This window comes from Schistocerca gregaria, chromosome 6 (assembly GCF_023897955.1).
Source record: "Schistocerca gregaria isolate iqSchGreg1 chromosome 6, iqSchGreg1.2, whole genome shotgun sequence".
NCBI lineage: Eukaryota > Metazoa > Arthropoda > Insecta > Orthoptera > Acrididae > Schistocerca > Schistocerca gregaria.
The window spans coordinates 379580786-379596015 of NC_064925.1; the positions used below are offsets into that span (position 1 = coordinate 379580786).

Genomic DNA, 15230 nt, shown 5'->3' on the forward strand with positions numbered 1-15230 from the left:
GATTTGATACTATGTGCTGAGTTTGAGAGAGCACTGAAAGACCTGCGTCGAAACAAGGCCCCGGGAGTAGACAACATTCCATTGGAACTACTGACGGCCTTGGGAGAGCCAGTCCTCACAAAACTCTTCCATCTGGTGAGCAAGATGTACGAGACAGGTGAAATACCCTCAGACTTCAAGAAGAATATAATAATTCCAATCCCAAAGAAAGAAGGCGTTGACAGATGTGAAAATTATCTATCTATCAGTTTAGTAAGTCACAGCTGCAAAATACTAACACGAATTATTTACAGACGAATGCAAAAACTAGTAGAAGCCGACCTCGGGGAAGATCTGTTTGGATTCCGTAGAAATGTTGGAACACGTAAGGCAATACTAACCCTACGACGTATCTTAGGAGCTAGATTAAGGAAAGGCAAACCTACGTTTCTAGCATTTGTAGACTTAGAGAAAGCTTTTGACAATGTTGACTGGAATACTCTCTTTCAAATTCTAAAGGAGGTAGGGGTAAAATACAGGGAGCGAAACGCTATTTACAATTTGTACAGAAACCAGATGGCAGTAATAAGAGTCGAGGGGCATGAAAGGGAAGCAGTGGTTGGGAAAGGAGTGAGACAGGGTTGTAGTCTCTCCCCGATGTTATTCAATCTGTACATTGAGCAAGCAGTGAAGGAAACAAAAGAAAAATTCGGAGTAGGTATTAAAATCCATGGAGAAGAAATAAAAACTTTGACGTTCGCCGATGACACTGTAATTCTATCAGAGACAGCAAAGGACTTGGAAGAGCAATTGAACGGAATGGATAGTGTTTTGAAAGGAGGATATAAGATGAACATCAACAAAAGCAAAACGAGGATAATGGAATGTAGTCGAATTAAGTCGGGTGATGCTGAGGGAATTAGATTAGGAAATGAGACACTTAAAGTAGTAAAGGAGTTTTGCTATTTGGGGAGCAAAATAACTGATGATGGTCGAAGTAGAGAGGATATAAAATGTAGACTGGCAATGGCAAGGAAGGCATTTCTGAAGAAGAGAAATTTGTTAACATCGAGTATAGATTTAAGTGTCAGGAAGTCATTTCTGAAAGTATTTGTATGGAGTGTAGCCATGTATGGAAGTGAAACATGGACGATAAAAAGTTTGGACAAGAAGAGAATAGAAGCTTTCGAAATTTGGAGCTACAGAGGAATGCTGAAGATTAGATGGGTAGATCACATAACTAATGAGGAAGTATTGAATAGGATTGGGGAGAAGAGAAGTTTGTGACACAACTTGACCAGAAGAAGGGATCGGTTGGTAGGACATGTTCTGAGGCATTAAGGGATCACAAATTTAGCATTGGAGGGCAGCGTGGAGGGTAAAAATCGTAGAGGGAGACCAAGAGATGAATACACTAAGCAGATTCAGAAGGATGTAGGTTGCAGTACGTACTGGGAGATGAAGACGCTTGAACAGGATAGAGTAGCATGGAGAGCTGCATCAAACCAGTCTCAGGACTGAAGACCACCACCACCACAACAACAACAACAACAGGGAATTGTATTCTCGCGAGAGGCGCAAGTCATTTTACTGGCGTCAGTAGTTCCTCCCATGACTCAACCGTATAGGCAGCATCTCTGACGTTGAAGGATTTCACAACTTCAAGTGCGCTACAACCTCTTTGGGATTTTTCTAAAATGTGCTGGAGTACTTTCTGCGATAGCGCCTCTTTAACCATTCTATCACTTCCTGATGCACTGTTTGGATAATTGATGTGACATTTGGTGGAAGGAAGATAGCTTTTATGTCCCCTTTCCTTAAATCCTACCCAGACGGATGTGATGGTGCGTTATCCAACAGCAATAGATCACGAACTCGGAGCTTTTCCTGTTTAAAGTCTTTTTCAACAAATGGAACGAACTCGTTGGAGAAACCACGATCTGGACAGGTTGCAGTCCTTGCAAGCAGATTTTTGATTGTGGTAATAAACCGGCAAGGAAGATTAGTTGTTAATGGTTTTCTAGCGATGAATCCTGCCTTCACTAACTGCGAACGAACTCACTTCTGCTCTCTAGTTTTTTGTGCCAAACTATGGCCTTTTATTTTATAATGGGTGAAGATATCGGGGTTCCTTTCCTTCCTTTCTTGGTGGTACCCCGTCCACAACGCACTGTAGAGCATTTGAAGTTTAGGCTTGTCTTTCCGATTTCTCCTCCAATATTTTACTATCGTAACGGCGACACAGAGTTTCTTGGCAATTTTTTGGAGTGATACCCCTTTGTCCAGTCTCTGTAGCACTGCTAAATTTTCATTTAATGAAAGAGTGTCGTGTTTACGTTTCACTCCTGACATGTTGAAAAAACACGCACAACTATACAGCACACGCAATGTAAAACCAATACTGTACCGAACACAGAAATACGGCGTCATAAAACCAACGAACAGTACTGTAAAGTTTAGAGTGTCAGCTGTGCAGAAAACTCTCACAACGTCAGAAACGACACGGGATGACTGAGCACTAGAACGGAGAAGCGATAACTACAATTACCTGTAAACAACAATACAGTAGACAACAACGGCGCACAGGGTAGTATGTCACGACTCGGTGCAAGTTAGGCGCGAGCACGGTCGGAACAACCGGTACGGCGGACCAGCCGAGGGCGGACGAGAGGGATTCTACTGTAACACAGTTCTGCTCGCCCTGTGGCTTCGCCCGTGCTGTTGAGCTGCGAGAGAAGTGAAACGTACTTCACTTCACTTCGTGCTCTTGCTGCTGCGAGAGCTCCGCGCAGTACAAAACAGGGAAATACGAGGGTGAGTCAAATGAAAACCTTAAATTTGTAATAACAAGTCGAAATTTCGCGCAGTTATCCTGTAAGTTGGAAAGCGAGCTACAAACAGCGTGCAGAATGGCCTGTATGTAGCAGCATAGTGCAGATGTACACATACCGTCGCAGTATCAGTATAAAGATGGCCACCCCACTTGCGACTTGCACCAGGGAAGAACAGCGTTCTGTTATTCGGTTTCTGCGTAGTGAAGGTATGAAACCTATTGAAATTCATCGACGAATGGAGGTTCAGTACGCTGATGCATGTTTATCACAGCAGCAAGTCTCCGAATGGAATAGGAAGTTCGCAAAGGATGTGACTTCAGTGGAAGATGCTCCTCGTCCAGGTGAGGCACAACGAGTTGTGACTCCACAGAACATTGCAGCAGTTGAAGCCATAGTGAAGGAAAACCGCTGAGATACACTAAATGACATTGCAGCATGTTTACAGAATAGTCATGGGTCAGCATACCACATTATGCATGATGTGCTCCAGTTTCACGTCTGCAAGATGGGTGCCCCAGCAGCTGACTACTGAAATGAGAGAACAACGTGTTGATGCTTGTGCAGAACTTCTTCGGCGCTTTGAACGAAAAGGTGATGGCTTCCTTGCAAGAATCGTTACTGGGGACGAAACCTGGGTTCAGTTCCGCCAACCGGAAACGAAGAGAGCGGGCAAGGAATGGCGCCATTCCTCATCACCAAAACCAACGAAGTTTCCAACAGAATCATCAGCAGGGAAGGTTATGCTGACTTTCTTTTGGGACGAAAAAGGCGTCATTTTGGAGCATTAGATGCCTAGAGGGACAACTGTCACCGGTGCATAATACACAGATCTTCTAAAATATCATTAGCGGCCTGCAATCAAATCAAAGCGAAGTGGATTGCTGTCAGCAGGTGTCCTTTTGCACCATGACAACGCAAGACCACACACTGTCCATACGACAGTTGCAACAATCACAGACCTGCATTTTGAGTGTCTTCCTCATCCACCATTCTCATCAGACCTTGCCCCAAGTGTTTTCTATATGTTTGGACCACTCAAAGACGCAATGGAAAGAAAGAAGTTCCGTTCTGATGAAGAGGTACGCCACGCAGTGCACGAGTGGTTGCGCGGACTACCAAAATAATTCTTTTCTAAAGAAATTTATGCACTTTCTAAGCGCTGGAGGACTTGTATTGAGCGTGGGGGAGATTATGTTGAAACGTGATACAGCTTTTCACCACTTCTGCACAATAAATAATATTTTAAAAATATTTAAGGTTTTCATTTGACTCACCCTCGTATGTTCGGAGTAAAAACTAGCGTACGTGGTACGATAAACAATCTTTTTAAAAGTATGGCAAGATAAAAATGTTCGTGAAGTTTCATTCTGCTTACTACCCCTGAATAGCCACTCCTGACACAAAGCAGGTTACACAGGTCATGTTAGCGTGGGGAGCTGCATCAATCAAGTCTCCAGACTAAAGACCACGACCACCACCACCACCACCACCACCACCACCACCACCAACAACAACAACAACAACAACAACTCGACGGGCTCTGTACCCGGCCGATTCTTTGGTCACACCTAACAAAATGATACGCTATTTTGATGGGAAGCTCGAGTAAATGTGCACGCCTCTGCACGGTTGTTGCAAAGCCGTGGACTGCAATGTTATCTCGGGGATACTGTAGTTCCGCACTAAATCTAAGTCTGAGTATGTAGTGAGAACACGAGCGGAACACACGTCGCAAGCGAAACAAGAGGTCTGTCCATATGCTTTTTAGCACAGGGGCGACCACATAAAAATGTTCGTGAAGTTTCATTCTGCTTACTACCCCTGAATAGCCACCCCTGACACAACGCAGGTTAGACAGGACATGTTAGCGTGGGGAGCTGCATCAAACAAGTCTCCAGACTAAAGACCACCACCACCACCAACAACAACAACAACAACAACTCGACGAGCTCTGTACCCGGCCGATTCTTTGGTCACACCTAACAAAATGTTATCGCTATTTTGATGGGAAGCTCGAGTAAATGTGCACGCCTCCGCACGGTTGTTGCAATGCCGTGGACTGCAATGTTATCTCGGGGATACTGTAGTTCCGCGCTAAATCTAAGTCTGAGTATGTAGTGAGAACACGAGCGGAACACACGTCGCAAGCGAAACAAGAGGTCTGTCCATGTGCTTTTTAGCAAAGGGGCGACCAGAGAGGAGCGTAGACGCGACGAAGCACACGTGCGGACAGTACTAACGTGACACGGCCGCCTGTCCCCGTCAGCACGGCAGGCAGTGGGCAGTCAGCATTCCTCGCCCTACCAGAGGAAACAGCCTGCCAACAGTGGCAACGCTACACACAGCACCACTCCCTTCACATTTCAACTGGTACGTGCCGACAATGAAGACTTTACACATTCTGACCTACGCAAGAATTCAGTCCTACTCGCAGCTGTGCAGATTGTTACGACCGATGACACTATGGTAATTTTATCATGTAGACCGAGTCTCCAACATTTGCTGTTCTTGAAGCGTATGGCTACGTCAGGTGAAGTGTGTCTGTACAAACGGAGAAAACTTCATCCGCAACCACGACACTTAACTGGCGCCAAAATACTCCTGGAAACACATCATCACATACTCAAGCACTCCGTCTTCAGGCCACAAGTGGCCCATCGGGACCATCAGACCGCCGTGTCATCCTCAGATGAGGATGCGGATAGGAGGGGCGTGTGGTCAGCACACCGCTCTCCCTGTCGTAGTGATGGTTTTCTTTGACCGGAGCCGCTACTATTCGGTCGAGTAGCTCCTCAATTGGCATCACGAGGCTGAGTGTACGCCGAAAGATGACAACAGCGCATGGCAGCCCGGATGGTCACCCATCCAAGTGCCGGCCACGCCCTACAGCGCTTAACTTCGGTGATCTGACTGGAACCGGTGTATCCACTGTGGCAAGGCCGTTGCCCTATCATCACATACAATACCCTGAAAATAAAAATAGAGGAAAACGGCAAATGGTTCATGAGACAGCATCATGGGTAGGGCCATAGTCATAGTACGAGATACGTGTTTCTTGTGTCTATCTTGTAAGATGAATCGCAGAGTTAAGCATCTCCACGAGTGTTCCTAGATTTCTCCGCAATCCAAACTGATTTTCCCGAGATCTGCTTCAGCCAATTTTCCCGTTTTCTGCCAATATTTCGTGTCAGTGTTTTTGCATTCATGACTTATGAAACTGATTTTTCGGTAACATTCACAGCTTTCAGCATCTCCTGCTTCGGAATGAGATTTGTTACATTCTTCTGAAGATATTTTCTCGTAAAACAGATACACCAAATTGTCGAAAGTTTTTATTCTATTACTCTGTAACCAGTTTCGCCCTAACTGGTCATCATCTGGCAGAATTTGCAATTAAAAAAATACTGTCACTACCACACGTTCATAATTCGGAAAAGCAGTCTACCATTATTAAACGCAAATGTGAGTTACTAACTGAAAATATGATTTACGAATTCAAACGCAAATTACCTGAAGTAACCTTAAATTACTGAAAGCAAACTTAAATTACTGTATGTAAATGTACATGTCAGCTCTGTTCGTTTGTTTATTATATTTGCGCTTACACGGCTATAATTTTGCACAGCAGTTAGTAATCAGAATTACAGACAAGCGGTAGTCATTTTTTTGTTCAAGTTCGCCAGAAGATGGCCGGTTAGTTTGAAACTTCTCAGTATTCAAACAAACTTTTAACAGCTTTATGTAGTTATTTTACAAGAAAATGTGCTTAGTGTATTTTGCCTGTCGATATATCTGGCAGAATGAGAAACAGTTTATTCATGATTGGCTGTCCCAGAGATTTCAATAATTCTTACATTAACTCCAGTGGGCCTTGTGGCCGCTTAGCTCTTTCACCCCTATGCCAAAATCTTCTCACAATATCATATCTTCCGTCTCATCTTCAATTACCTTGTGTTCCCTTTCTATAGTATTCCTCTTCGATAATCTCCTATATATTCCCTCCACTTTTCATCTTTCCCTTCTTTGCTTAGGAGTGGCTTACCATCTGAGCTCTTGATATTCAGATAATGGCTGTTCTTTTCTCAAAACGTTCATTTAATCTTCCTATAAGCGGCATCTACTTTTTCCCTAGTCCTGCATTCTTGTACAGTCTTGCATTACTTGTCCAACCATTCATGGTACATGGATATTGCAGTCACAAAAGAATGAGATTCGAGAGTGTTATGCAGGCTACAGTGCAACGAGCTACACACAAAACATCTACCCAGGTCCTATTCTTTTCCTGCACTTGATAACACAGAATGTATGCGAAATGCATTATTCATCAACGAAATCGTTTTCTAAGGAAGTCAAAGTTTCAGAAGTATAATTCGTATTTAAAAGTACGGATGTTTTACTTGTGGCCGTACTGATTACGTTTGGGATCCGTGTCTGTGTGGAATAACTAATTACTTATATGTATTTTCCGTTACCAGTAACTTTTATGAGTTTTATGTTTAATTTACAAGTAATATACTGCATCGTGTTTCGAGCATGTTCTGCTGATCTTCAGGCGTTTATATTTACACAAAATAGTTACTTAAAATTCAATGTCTTAAATAAATAATAGAACTCTTATGTTAATTTAGTTTATTTCATTTTTAAGTAACAAATGTCTGTATATATAAACGCCTGAAGATGAGCGGTGCAGTATGCTAAATTAAACATAAAACTCATAAAAGTGACTGGAAGCAAAAAATTCAAATAATTAATTACCGACGTTTTTATTTGTGGATAAAAGTAACGAACAGTCGAAGCAGACTTAGAACTCTTGAAACAGACTCTTAATTTCTCCATGCGCATAACTACGATGCCAATATGGGAGAACATGTGGCGGAGTAATTGCCCTTCGGCTCGCCCGCCGAATGTGTCGCACAATATCGGGCATTTTGGAGGTGCCATTTTCTTAAGAATTACGGACATTATGGGATCCATAGATACAAGCGACAAAGAGAAACTGGAAACCCGAATTTTTAGGATGTTAGCTTTTGCAAGCTTTGTGTGGTCCAGCGCGGTCTCTTGTACCTAGTCCACACGATTTCGACTTTTTTTTAGATGTCTTCTGCATTTCAGTTTATCACTCTACGGAGGCCAGCGGTATCAGTAACCAACCGGCTCTGTCATTACCTCCGAGGTATTCATTACTTATCAAATTAGACGGTAAGGACTCAGCATGGGTTTTTGGTGTCGAACTACTCAGCATATAACGTTCCGAAATTCTATAGGTAATATGTCTTATCCTGAAGTACATCAGCACTAAAAACGAAAATTCTGTTTTCGATTGGTTAAAATGCTGTACGCAAGGCCCATTGTAATTTTGAAAATAGTAGGTCGCCTTCAAAATAAGGTCAAAGTAGAAATAAAATTATAAAGAAGCTCATCGAATGTAACATTCATGAGGTAATAAAGCATGGAGGAGTTAAAAGTAGCCCGCCTTCCCCCTGAATGCGAATGCAATACCTCGACTTCTGAAACAGAGTAAATAGCTACAACAACGGACAGTCTTATGCATTCTTCTGTCAGCATTTCAGTTTATTTCACAGTGAAGTTAGACGGTTCTCTTTACGGTCTGCAAAATGACTTTCTCTATAAAAGAAAGAACTGAAATTCTGAAAGTCTATATGAAAACAGATTTGGCTAAGGAAACGCCGAACTTTTCGGGGTCCATTATCCGGACAGAGGACAACTAGCACAGAGAACAATACAGTGTCTGTATAAAAACTGACGCACCTACGGATCTGTGCAAAATATAAAACGACAAAGAAATAATTCAGTTCGCATACCCGAAGTTATTGCAGACATTTGCCAAAGAATTATTCAAAGCCCAAAGACGTCTATAGGTAAATTGGTCCACTAGGTGCATGTAAGTGCGACGAGTTGCCAGCGAATATTGAAAAGTCTTAATTTGAAGCAATGTCGCTTGACGGTTGTGCAACAATTACGGTTCAAATGGCTCTGAGCACTATGGGACTTAACTGCTGTGGTCATCAGTCCCCTACAACTTAGAACTACTTAAACCTAACTAACCTAAGGACATCACACACATCCATGCCCGAGGCAGGATTAGAACCTGCGACCGTAGCAGTCGCGCGGTTCCGGACTGAGCGCCTAGAACCGTGAAACCACCGCGGCCGGCAACAATTACGGAAGCATGACAGTCAGAAACGTGTAGATTGCTGCAAGTAGCTTTTGAATAACATCGACATACACCCTTTCCATTACATCATGAGTGATGAAGCATTGTTTTATATTTTCATTCATGTTTATTCACAGCACACGAGGTATTGGGTAATGGTGAAACCTAACATTACACTATGTGATCAAGAGTATACAGACACTCCCAAAACCATACGTTTTTCATATTAGGTGCATTGTACTGCCACCTACTGCCAGGTACTCCACATCATCGATCTCAAAAGTCATTAGTCATCTTGAGAGAGCAGAATGAGGCGCTCCGTCGAACTCACGGACTTCGAACGTGGTCACGTGATAGAGTATCGCTTGTGTCATACGTCTGCAAGCGAGATTTACACACTCCTAAAAATCCCTTGGTCCACGGTTTCCGATGTGATGTACAGTGGAAAGATGAAGGGACATGTACAGCACAAAAGCATAGCCGGCCGGTGTGGCTGAGCGGTTCTAGGCGCTTCAGTCTGGAACCGCGCGACTGCTACGGTAGCAAGTTTTAATCCTGCCTCGGGCCTGGATGTGTGTGTGATGTCCTTAGGTTAGTTAGGTTTAAGTAGTTCTAAGTTCTAGGGGACTGATGACCTCAGACGTTAAGTCCCATAGTGCTCAGTGCCATCTTAAGGGAAGATAAAGAGCGGAGCTGAGTTTCCCTTAGAACTAGAACGCCTCCTTCCGACCATCTCTGGGCTGACTCATCTGCCTTGTAAGAGGAGACAAATGCTTAAGTCGGATTTCGAACCACGGTGCAACTTGCCGTTTTCACACTAAGCAATCGCTGCCACAGGGGAAGGAATCGAAAACTGATACATACGAGTGCTGTCACTGAGGATGGAACCCCGAACGTTTTAGCCGGCAAACTGACACATATTACGCATACTACGCCACAGTGCACAAGGGTATTTCCTGGATATATTGACAACAGCGAATAAACATCTTTCGACAGAAATAAAGAATCCGTAACGCTGTTTATACACGATCGTTTAAGTTTCAGTTAAATCGCAAATGCGAAGGCTTAATTCACAGGATGTAAGATTCCATGATCGGTGTTTAACTCAGTTAAAACATCCAGTCTTTAGGGCCGTGGCCGATATGTGAAACTGTTCCCTAATGTTTTGTCTCCGACTGCGAGAGACATTGTCGGAGGTAAAACGAGAATTGCATCTAGGGCTCGAGGAGGTCCCACTTTTATATAGCTGTGTAGAGATGGCTCTATAAATTCAGAAGCCCTCCGAGCCCGTGATGCAGTTGCCGTTTTACATCCAACGTATCTCGCGCAGTCGGAGACGATACGTCAGGGAATAGGTTTATAAATCGACCAAGACCCTAAAGACCAGAAGTCAACTGAAGCGAAAGGTATACACTTAAGTAACTACTAGAGTTCGCACAGTACTTCTCGTGACGGTGTAAGTGCTGCTCCACATGCGTCGAACGTGGCTCCTCTCGGAAGCATTTCCAGGAAGGCTAAAATGTGACTGTCATAGGTGAGGTGTGTCAAAAAAATGATACTACAAGCAATGACGGTCACGCAGTTTCGTATCATGTTTGACTTGCTGCTTACGCGCGTGAGGGCTAGGCTTCAAATTAAAAAGTCCTACCCGCACATATTCATAGATTCTTTTCTCGCCTCACACTTGTAACACCTGGGCCAACTATATGATGACGTGAAAAACGCTGAGTCGCACACTTGTGCTCTGGTAACTGGCTGGATGAGTCAGAACAGCGAGAAACTTAACATCAGGATTGATGGTCACGAAGTCAATGAAGTTAAGGAATTCTGCTACCTAGGCAGTAAAATAACCAATGACGGACGGAGCAAGGAGGACATCAAAAGCAGACTCGCTATGGCAAAAAAGGCATTTCTGGCCAAGAGAAGTCTACTAATATCAAATACCGGCCTTAATTTGAGGAAGAAATTTCTGAGGATGTACGTCTGGAGTACAGCATTGTATGGTAGTGAAACATAGACTGTGGGAAAACCGGAACAGAAGAGAATCGAAGCATTTGAGATGTGGTGCTATAGACGAATGTTGAAAATTAGGTGGACTGACAAGGTAAGGAATGAGGAGGTTCTACGCAGAATGGGAGAGGAAAGGAATATGTGGAAAACACTGATAAGGAGAAGGGAGAGGATGATAGGACATCTGCTAAGACATGAGGGAATGACTTCCATGGTACTAGAGGGAGCTGTAGAGGGCAAAAACTGTAGAGGAAGACAGAGATTGGAATACGTCAAGCAAATAATTGAGGACGTAGGTTGCAAGTGCTACTCTGAGATGAAGAGGTTAGCATAGGAAAGGGATTCGTGGCGGGGCGCATCAAACCAGTCAGTAGACTGATGAAAAAAAAAAAAAGAGTCAGTTCTAATGGCTGGAGAAATGCGAGAGCTTGTAACCCAGCGATGTGTGATGACTGCGTATCAGCGATGCTGATTTTAATTTGACCATGACATCTTAACATCCATCTATACTACCATATAAAGTAAAGTTTTCGTTTAATGCTTTACCAAAATTTCAAAAAGTTCTTCACAGATGTACTGTCATTTTTACATGATATCCCTACACACGTTTGGACGGGCGAAGACTACATGTTTCCTTAACATGTATGAAATTTAAATATAGGGTAATAACTATTGAACTTTATGAAATAAAATCGTCATAACTTCTGAACGGTTTGCGTTAGGACATTCAGACTCCAAGATTGGCCGCGGGGCACGATGGGAATTAGTAAGCGCATGCGTGGCTTGGTTTAGCGACGAAGTCCACTTTCATTTGGATGGATTCGTCAATAAGCAAAATTGGCGCATTTGGGGGACTCAGAATCCGCATTTCGCGATCGAGAAGTCTCTTCACCCTCAACGGGTGACTGTGGTGTGGAGAGTGCTTGATGGCCTGGAGGATCACTCGGGGACCGCGATCTGGCTCTGGGATACCCAGAGGCCACTGGCATGGGCCTCGATTGGCCGCCATATCCTCCGGATCAAACGACATAAGACTCCTTCTTGTGGGGCCAAATTAAAGACAAGGTGTTCAGCAATAACCTCAAAACGCTGGAAACATCAGTTCAGGAGGTCATCGACAGCATCGATGTACTGACCAGTGGGACATGCATAATTTCGCTATTCGTCTCCGTCACATCATCGCCAATGATGGCAAGTGTACCCAACATGTCACAACCAGAATCCGAATATCTGTAGCGATGTTTACACGTTCAATAAAGTGTGTGCACGCCGTAGTTTGTACATAATTTCCGTTTTTTCCATATAGTTCAAAAATTGTCATCCTGTAAGTAAATACACCGATCAGCCAGAACTTTATGAGAACCTACGTAATAGCCGGTATGTCCACCTTTGACACGGATAAGAGGGGCGACGCTTCGTGGCATGGAAGCAAAGAAGCCCTGGTAGGTCGCTGGGGGGAGTTGGCACCATATCTGCATACACAAGTCACCCAATTGCCGTAAATTCCGGAGAGGGGGCGATGAGCTCAAGCGTCACGTTCAATCACACCCCAGATGTGTTCGATCGTGGTTAGGTCTGGCGTGTTAGAGGGCCAGCACATCAACTGGAACTTCCCACTGTTTTTCTCGAACCACTACATCACACTCCTAGCCTTGTGTGATGGCGCCTAATTTTGTTGAAAAATGCCGCAAAGATGATCGTCATGAAGGTGTGTACGTGGTCTGCAATCTTGGCTTTCAAGGTGGCTTGTACGAGGTCCACTGGAGGAGGTGGAGAGACAGGGGAAGCGGGAGGATGATGAACAGGGAAAGGGGGAAGAAGGAGATCATGACATGTATTCAAATCCCATACATATTTAGCAATTGCGAAGCACTGGTGGTTTCGCTCGTGGTCTTTAATATCGACCCCAAAAGACCGACATTTTATACATAAACATGTTTCCTTTAATAACATCTACATTGAAATATTAGCGTTTCATCTCCTAACATCGAGATTTTGTTGATGTCCAGTCTCACTGAACGTCCCTAGTATCGCCTCTGATAGGTCCGTGTTTGCAGAGGCACCGCAGCGCTCAATCCAACAAACCGGGTCGTGGACAGCTTGTACCTTTGCAAGCTATATTAGATTAGATTAGTACTTGTTCCATAGATCATGAATACGACACTTCGTAATGATGTGGAACGTGTCAGGTTAATAAAAGGTGTCTGTACAAGATATTACATTACACAAAATATTACATGACACTCAATATTTTTTCGTGGGGGTTGGGAAATTACGCACTTTTTTAAAAAAATTCATCTAATGAGTAGAAGGAGTTGGCATTAAGAAATTCTTTTAATTTCCTTTTAAATGCTATATGGCTATCTGTCAGACTTTTGATGCTATTAGGTAAGTGACCAAAGACTTTTGTGGCAGGATAATTTACCCCCCTCTCACTCAACGTTAGATTAAATCTTGAGTAGTGAAGATCATCCTTTCTCCTAGTGTTGTAGCCATGTACACTGCTATTACTTTTGAAATCGTTCGCATTGTTAATAACAAATTTCGTAAGTGAATATATATATTGTGAGACTACAGTGAAGATTTCTAGCTCTTTAAATAAGTGTCTGCAGGATGATCTTGGGTGAGCTGCAGCAATTATTCTGATTACACTCCTTTACTCAATGATGAGTTACCCCAGAATATGGTGCCATACGAAAGCAGAGAATGAAAATAGGCACTGTCATGTCAGTGCCGGTAACATCGGCTTTCTGGCTACCTGGATGCGTTTTGAAGCCTATCTATGTGCCTCGCGTTTGTGTCCTATAGCGGGAGATATCCTAAGAGGTACTGGAGATGGAGGCAGATGACTGTCCAGCGTAAGCGTTTTCTTTATTAACCAACGTACAATGTACTGTACCTACCCAGCAGGCCGGGTGGAGCCGAAATGCGAGACACAAAAGATACGCCTCGGCCCACGAGCTAAACGCAAAATCTTTGGCTCACGTCACAGCAAGGCTTTTGGACGGCTGCCCACCACTTGCGTGGAACTCTCGCCGCCACGCCGCACTTTTCAGGAAACGCATTCCTGCGGCGACGCGCGAGCAGTGGGGCGGAACCAACTGCGCCTGGCACGTGCCCGCCTTCTGTTCTCTTCTCGCCCGTAGTTCACCGACCCGCGCAGTTGTGGGAGGGAGAGCTACTTGCCGCTGTGTACAGCTACTGTGCCGTGAAGCGGATAGTGGACAGCGGCCGGCCGGCGGCTGCCAATTACGGGGAGAAAATGGAAGGCGGCGGCACTCGTGCCGTCACGGCTCGCGGGCCGAAGAGGAGGACAACACGGCCGGCAGCAGGCTAGGCACCGTTCGTGGTACGGCCGCTTCTTGTGACACAGTGAACTCGGAGCACCGGCACACAACTGATTCATCTCTCTCTCTCTCTCTCTCTCTCTCTCTCTCTCTCTCTCTCTCTCTCTCCTTTGTCAGTTTATTATGCCTGGTCTACACAAGTGGTTCAAATGGCTCTAAGCACTATGGGGCTTAACATCTGAGGTCATCAGTGCCCTAGAACTTAGAACTACTTAAACCTAACTAACCTAAGGACATCACAAACATCCATGCCCGAGGCAGGATTCGAACCTGCGACCGTAGCAGCAGCGCGGTTTCGGACTGAAGAGACCAGAACCGCTCGGCCACACCGGCCGCCGTCTGGTCTACATTAACGCTTTGTCATCAGTCTTGTATCCTGGTGCAAGGCTGTAGGTACACTACTCAAACTTTCGCTCGGTCGCTCCAAAACAGTCGTGGAGGAGGAACTGGTACTGACGACATCTGCGGTATGTGCTCTTAAACTGAACAAGAAAACAAAGTCCACACGTCGCTCACGACGGTCCCGGGACTCGTTATTGAAGAGGGGGACATTCTCCCATGTGAATTTTTCCGACAGCTGCAGCAGGAACCTGACGATTGGCGCTATTATTTAAGTATGAACATGGAAACGTACTGCCAACTGTTAAGCTTGTAACTCCAGAAACTGAAGAAGAGAGTGGCATGAGGGCGGGTAGCAGCGCCAGCGAGAGACTCGCCGCAACCTAGCGAGTGGCAGGAGTTACTAGGATCTTGCCTGGTTCTGTATGAGGGGCGCGGTAAATAATAGTTGTCGGTCACGAAAATTGAAAGTGATTTTTACTACTTAACTCGCTTTCAGAATCTTCTATACCGTGACCTTCGACATTCAAGAAGCGAAGTAAATCA

General features: G+C 44.4%; 1 protein-coding gene and 1 pseudogene across 9 annotated transcripts in view; both read right to left on the minus strand.

The window, feature by feature from the left end:
• The window catches only part of LOC126279066 (focal adhesion kinase 1), a 743693-nt gene that overhangs the window by 318895 nt on the left and 409568 nt on the right, over window positions 1–15230 (minus strand). The window lies entirely within an intron of this gene.
• Window positions 5643–5760, minus strand: LOC126279460 (5S ribosomal RNA; annotated as a pseudogene).